Genomic DNA, 6843 nt, shown 5'->3' with positions numbered 1-6843 from the left:
CGTAATTGAAATACCGAAGCCAAAATCCATGTAGTTTGGTCCGTGTGTTTTTCATCTCGATCTGAATTTCCTGATATAAATAACGGGTGAAAACGTATCTGATTCCGAAAAATTCGCCAAATCAAATTCTGTCCAATTATTGCTGTCGATTCTAATTATTCGACCCTTTGATTCTCGTTTAAAATCGTGATTCAAAATATCTTCGATTTCCGTTAAGAAGAAGAGAGAGAAAAAGGAAATAAAAAAAGGAATATCCCGTCGCCAGCCCTATCCCTACCGCCGCCCCTAGGACTATTTTTTTTGCCGTCGCTGGCTTATCTCCAGCGCACGCACGAAGAAAATCCCGCCGCCCTCCGCTTAGATTTTTCCAGCGACGCTGTCTTCTTCCCCTGTTGGGAGCCATGGAGCTCCCACACGTGTTTCTTCCCCTGCCGAAGCCCTCCCATGGTGCCCGACTATGCTTGCACATGGCCGCCGTTCCCAGGATCAGCCTCCATCTGCAGTTCGTCTCTCTCCCTGTGCGCTTTCCCTGACGCGCGCCCAGCTCCTCGCGCGGGTCTCTGGTGCTCAGCCGCCCAGCTCCCTCTGCTCGCGACGCACGCCCAGCCTCTCCCAAGAACTCGAGTTCCTCTACTTCTTTCCCCAACCGCGCGCAGTACTTCTCCTCTGCTCGCTCGTCGCCATGGCGATGGCCGCCGAGCTCCCTTGTCGTGGCTTCCAGCTTCCTCGTCGCGCGCGTAGCGTTCCGTCGTTCCCTGCCGTGACGCCACCATGGTGCTTCCTCGCGCGCAGCTTGCCCCAACTCCCGTTCGTAGTGGTCACAAGTCGTCGACCCTGCTCGGATTCCATCTCGCCAACACCTGCTCCTAGTCGATGCTTGCTCGGATTCGTGTCCCTGCGCGCAGCCGTGGGTTTCTCTGTGCAGCGTTCCTCCTCCCCGGCCTCCGTCGTGCTCGACAGCATGTAATTCATGTCGAAGCAGCAGCTGCGATCCCTTGCGTCATGATCGCCAGATCGAGTCTCGCGTCGTCGATCTGTGCCATTATGTTCGGCTATCGGTTTTGCCGGTTGTCGATTTTCCTATTCGCTATGGTCATCACGACGGCTGTTCCTATCCGAGCTAGCCTCGCTCGTCAGCCGTCACGCCATCTTTACCTGGTAGGCCGTGCGTTGCCGCGTTCATCTCGTTGTGTCGTCGTGGACTTGTCGACATACTGTTGTGGTACCTGGATCGTGCTTGCCTCAACTCGAACAAGTCGTACTGCCATCCTCTTCGTCGAATGGTAATCGCCGCGCTGGCACGTCGATATCGTCGATCGTCATCCTCGTCTACGCCAAGCCCCCAAGCTGTGAAGACACTCTGGTGCTGGCCACGCGTTACTAGCTCGACAAAAGGAACCCCACGGGTATTTGGTCAAGAATGGAAACTGTATGCCTCGCTCGCCAGACGTGTGTGATCAATGACGTCGACCGGAAACCGTCGTCGTGCTTGTGACTATCGCGTCGAATTGTTCAGGGTAAGCTAATTTATTATTCGTGTTAGTACATTGATGAATAGTATGACTAGATATATTAATCGCGACGATTATCTTGATTGAAGCATAAATAGGTCATAGTTATATTAGATGGCTGCCAAAATATTTTGTCGCATGTGAGGACATGATTATGGCGTACTAGTGTAGCGAGGTAAAACTTAGGTTTAAAATGCTAGTTACCTAGGGGTACCGAGCGAGCATGTCTGTTGAGTGTGTTCAAATTGGTTTTACTTATGAAGTATGTCGAATTAGTGGCGGAAAGAATAGATTTAGTATTTTAAGCGATTATTCGATAAGTTAGTTAAATTGTTTCTGCATGTACTATAACTCAGGGTGTCCAATAATAGAAGTTTGAATATTGTTAGTCTTTCGGTGCTATGCGCTAGCTAAGTTTAGGTTCAAAAATATAGGTTGTGTGAGAAAAATTAAATCGGTGCTTCGTATCTGGTGAGTGGTCGAAGTAACGTATGGAAAGTAGGTCTTGTGTTTGCATTTCTAGTGTCTAGTCGAAGTATAGCATATGGCGGGTTTCGTTTAATTTTATGGAGTCGATGCCCGGCTGTGATATCCATAATGCTTTATGCTTGTTGATTGATTCTAATGCTTGGTTTTAAGTGTTTCATCCTTTCTAGTGTAGGTTATCTATCTTATACTATTTATACTCGTGCTCATACATATGCATCGTGCATCCCATGAGGTACGTTAAGTAATTGCGTGACGCGGAAGATGAGCCAAGTCGACCCCAAGCGCGGGCTAATTCGCATGGTGATGCTGATGGACAAACCGGAAGATGGATAACCTAATCAAGTGCTAGGACAAAGGATGGTCGTCAAGTGGACGTCACCTAACAACACTAACCTAGTGTTATTCAGGAAAGCACCGGTGCATGCAACACCTTCCTTGTGTTTTTAAATAATTTTTACACACTTTAAGTCTAGCGAAATGTGCATTAGGTTTATAGGAGTTGCTTGGAAACCCTTTGATGCATTGCCTACCTTGATATCCATACCTTTATAGATACTTTCTGATGAAGTATCAAAATATGATTTACAAAAATGCTTATCCCTACTTAGATCTTGTGGATAGAGGTTGTCCTTTGTGTTAATGCCTAGCTCAGGGTTTATCCTGAGGAAGGATGGCTTCTGCCTTCAAGAATATTTTCATTAGGAGCAATGGTGGGATCTTACTGCAAAGTTCCCTATAATGCTCTTTTCATCCTAAGGAACACAAACAATCCTAAGGATGGAAGTACTTAAATCGAGACTTGGGCTAGGAACAGGTGATGTTCTACCCAGGTTGATTAAGGATTATACTGAATGTAGGCTTGATGATCGAGGACCTTTTAACTGGTCATATGCCTCATCATGGGTAAGCTTTGCCTCGGGCAGACTAATACAAGAATAAGATAACTCGCAATGGGAGTGGAGAGATGGCGAGAGTAGCATGTACCCTCCGTGGCAGGAGGCTGGACGGTGGTGTATCTGTGCTCTCGGTTGGCGTGAACCTGATCTGATCTTAAGAACCCCGGTGGCGAGTTGACATATGCAAGGGTTAAGTGCTACATATGTCATGTGATTGGAGATCCCTAGCTGGGTATTAATCGATTTGGATCGCCGTTACTTCTCGGACATGAAGACTTGGTCACTGCCTTGCAATCTAAGTCATGGATGGAATCATAATGAGAAAAAATCATGTTGGATTGATTAATGTGATGATGAAATTAGACTAGATGCAAACCAGAGTCTATTAATATTAATCTGGCGTTAAAATATTGAAAGTAAGGACTCACTTTAGTAAGCTATTTCTGCAAAGTATCCAAGTTGATTCTTGCTAAGAGCCTCTCCTTGCTTCCTAAATCCAGCATATCCTTGAGAGTCTTTTTCCTTAGTCAGGTAAGACATGCGAAAGTACACTTCGTACTCAGGGCTTTGTCCCATGTTGTTTTAGGTGAAGAGCCTACGGACTTTGCTACTTTTGTGCAAAGGTGGTTCCCAAGCTGGAGGAAGAACCGAAAATAGAAGTGTTGTTGTGGATGGTGCAAAGTGCCGGTGGGCTCGGCCTTCTTATAAGTCTAAGTACCTCTTTTATACTTCTTATTGAGGATTGTCACTTAAGCTAGCATATATTTTGTCGGGGACCATAATTAGGGGTACCCTCAAGACTCCTAATCTCAGATGGTAACCCCCATCAGCACAAAGCTGCAAAGGCCTGATGGGTGCGATTAAGTCAAGGATCGGTCCACTCAAGGGACACGATCTCGCCTCGCCCGAGCCCAGCCTCGGGCAAGGGCACCCGACCCCGGAGGATTTACGTCTCGCCCGAGGACCCCCTCCAGCAGTGGACACACCTTCGGCTCGCCCGAGGCCCAGTCTTCGCCGAGAAGCAACCTTGGCCAAGTCGCCACGCCGACCGACCGTATCGCAGGAGCATTTAATGCAAAGGTGGCCTGACACCTTATCCTGACGTGCGCCCTTCAGTCGACAGAGCCGAAGTGACCGCATTCACTTCGCCGCTCCACTGACCGGCCTGACAAGAGGACAACGCCGCCTGCGCCGCTCCGACTGCTATGCCACTCGACAGAGTGAGGCTGACAGCAGCCAAGTCCGGCCTCTGGCGCCATAGGAAACTCCGCATCGCCCGAAGGGCTCGGACTCGGGCTCAGCCCCGGAAGATGACGAACTCCGCTTCGCCCGACCCCAGGGCTCGGACTCGGGCTCAGCCCTGGAAGACGACGAACTCCGCTTCGCCCGACCCCAGGGCTCGGACTCGGGCCCAGCCCCGGAAGACGACGAACTCCGCTTCGCCCGACCCCAGGGCTCAGACTCGGGCTCAGCCCCGGAAGACGACGAACTCCGCATCGCCCGACCTCAGGGCTCGGACTCGGGCTCGGCCCCAGAAGACGACAAACTCCGCATCGCCCGACCCCAGGGCTCGGACTCGGGCTCAGCCCCGGAAGACGACGAACTCTGCTTCGCCCGACCCCAGGGCTCGGACTCGGGCTCAGCCCCGGAAGACGACGAACTCCACTTCGCCCGACCCCAGGGCTCGGACTCAGCCCTGGCCTCAGCCGACGGTCTCCGCCTCGCCCGACCCAGGGGCTCGGACTCGACCTCGGCCTCGGAAGACAGACTCGACCTCGACCTCGGAGGAGCCTCCACCTCGCCTAACCCAGGGCTTGGACCGACCACGTCACAGGAGGCACCATCATTACCCTACCACAAGCAAACTCAGGCTACGGGGAACAAGACCAGCGTCCCATCTAGCTCGCCCCGGTAAACAAGTAATGATGGCGCCCCGCATGCTCCATGACGACGGCGGCTCTCAGCCCCCTTACGGAAGCAAGGAGACGTCAGCAAGGACTCGACAGCCCCAACAGCTCTCCTTCCGCCAGTCTCCAGTGCTCCTCCGACGGCCACGACACCACACGAACCGGGTGCCAAAACCTCTCCGGCTGCCACGATGGCATGTACTTAGGGCACTAGCTCTTCTCCGCTAGACACGTTAGCACACTGCTACACCCCCATTGTACACCTGGATCCTCTCCTTACGCCTATAAAAGGAAGGTCCAGGGCCCTCTTACAGAGGGTGGGCCGCGCGGGGAAGGATGGGATGGCGCTCGCGTAAGCCTCTCGCTCCCTCCCGCGTGGACGCTTGTAACCCCCTACTGCAAGCGCACCCGACCTGGGCGCGGGATAAACACGAAGGCCGTGGGTTTCCCCTTTTATGCCTGTCTCCCTTCGGCTTCTTCCCCCCTTCGCGCTCCGTCTCGCGCCGACCCATCTGGGTTGGGGCACGCGGCGACAATTTACTCGTCGGCCCAGGGACCCCCCGGGTTCGAAACGCCGACAGTTGGCGCGCCAGGTAGGGGCCTGCTGCGTGTTGACGAACAGCTTCCCGTCAAGCTCCAGATGGGCAGTCTCCAGCAACCTTTCCAGCCCGGGACGGTGCTCCGTTTCGGGAGTCTTGAGTTCATGTCCCTCGACGGCAGCTACGACATGATACTCCTTCCCCCGCCGCGCGATAGCGACAATGGCGGCCGACAACCCGCCCGCCGGCGGCGGAATCGACAACGTCTTCCCCACGTGGTGGAAGAACAACATTCGGGCTTGTCCTGTCCCCTCCCCCGCCGACGGAGGAGGAGGCGGGGCAACCAAGGCCAAGCAGGAGGCGGCACCTCGTCGGCTGTCGAGCGAGTCGACGGTGCCGGCACCCCAACGGGGGGTACGTCGGGCATCGACTTCGCGTCTGAGACGAAGACGAGCGCCGTCTCCCCGCGACACGCCAACTCCAAGCAAACGGACGACGCTAGCACGGTCGCAAAGGACTTGCTGGGCGTCACCCTCGTACCTGAGACGACGGTGCAGTCTGCCCCTGACGCAACTTCGTCACCGCCCGTCGACCAAGAGGTACCGACCGATTCTCATCACGTGCCTTTTGGATTCGGCCTCGACCCACCAAGCGACTTCGCTTCGGTGGACGCTCTCATAGAGGCGAGTCCAAATCCTCTGGGGTATCGTATGCGGTCACCTTGGGACTGGCTGACGGCCATCTCGACCTACAGGCCCTCGGGTTCCGAAAAAGATGACGAGCCCGACTTCTGTTGGGATTTCTTCGGGCTTGGTAACCCCAGTGCCATGCGGGACTTCATGACCGCATGCGACTACTGCCTTTCCGACTGTTCCGACGGTAGCCGCAGCCTCGGTGACGAGGACTGCGGCCCAAGTCATGAATGTTTCCACGTCGATCTAGGGGGTCCCGACGAAGGCAACCATCTTGGTATACCGGAGAACGGTGATCACCCTAGGCCTGCGCCTCGCATTGACATCCTTCGGGAGCTAGCTGTGGTCCCCGTCCCAGCGGGGGGTCATGACCCACAGCTCGAGCAAATCCACAAGATGTAGGCCAGGCTCGACGAGGGAGCAGGAACACTTGAGCCATTCCACCGGGACATCAGGCAGGAATGGGTGGGCCAACCTCCGGTCGGAGAAGCGCGTCATCTACCCCAGGGTATCCAGCACCGCATCGCCGACAATGTCAGGGTAAGGCCGCCACCGGTTTCCAGTGGGGTCAGCCAAAACCTGGCTGCAGCGGCAATACTTCTCTGTGCGATGCCGGAGCCATCAACCACCGAGGGGCGGCGTATCCAGGGAGAGCTCAAGAATCTCCTGGAGGATGTCGCGGTCCGACGGGTCGAAAGCTCTGCCTCCCGGAGGCAGGGGTACCCCTCGGAACATCGCGCCGCGACTTCCTGATTCATGCGGGAAGCCTCGGTCCACACCGGGCGCATGCGCAACACAGCGCCTGCGGC

The 6843-nt window shown here is 54.5% G+C and overlaps 1 pseudogene; it reads left to right on the top strand.

Moving 5' to 3' along the window:
* The first annotated feature begins 382 nt into the window (after positions 1-382).
* Positions 383-1668, top strand: LOC103629357 (uncharacterized; annotated as a pseudogene).
* The last annotated feature ends 5175 nt before the right edge of the window (positions 1669-6843 follow it).

This window comes from Zea mays, chromosome 6 (genome assembly GCF_902167145.1).
Source record: "Zea mays cultivar B73 chromosome 6, Zm-B73-REFERENCE-NAM-5.0, whole genome shotgun sequence".
Lineage (NCBI taxonomy): Eukaryota > Viridiplantae > Streptophyta > Magnoliopsida > Poales > Poaceae > Zea > Zea mays.
This window is presented reverse-complemented; position numbering and strand designations above follow the sequence as displayed.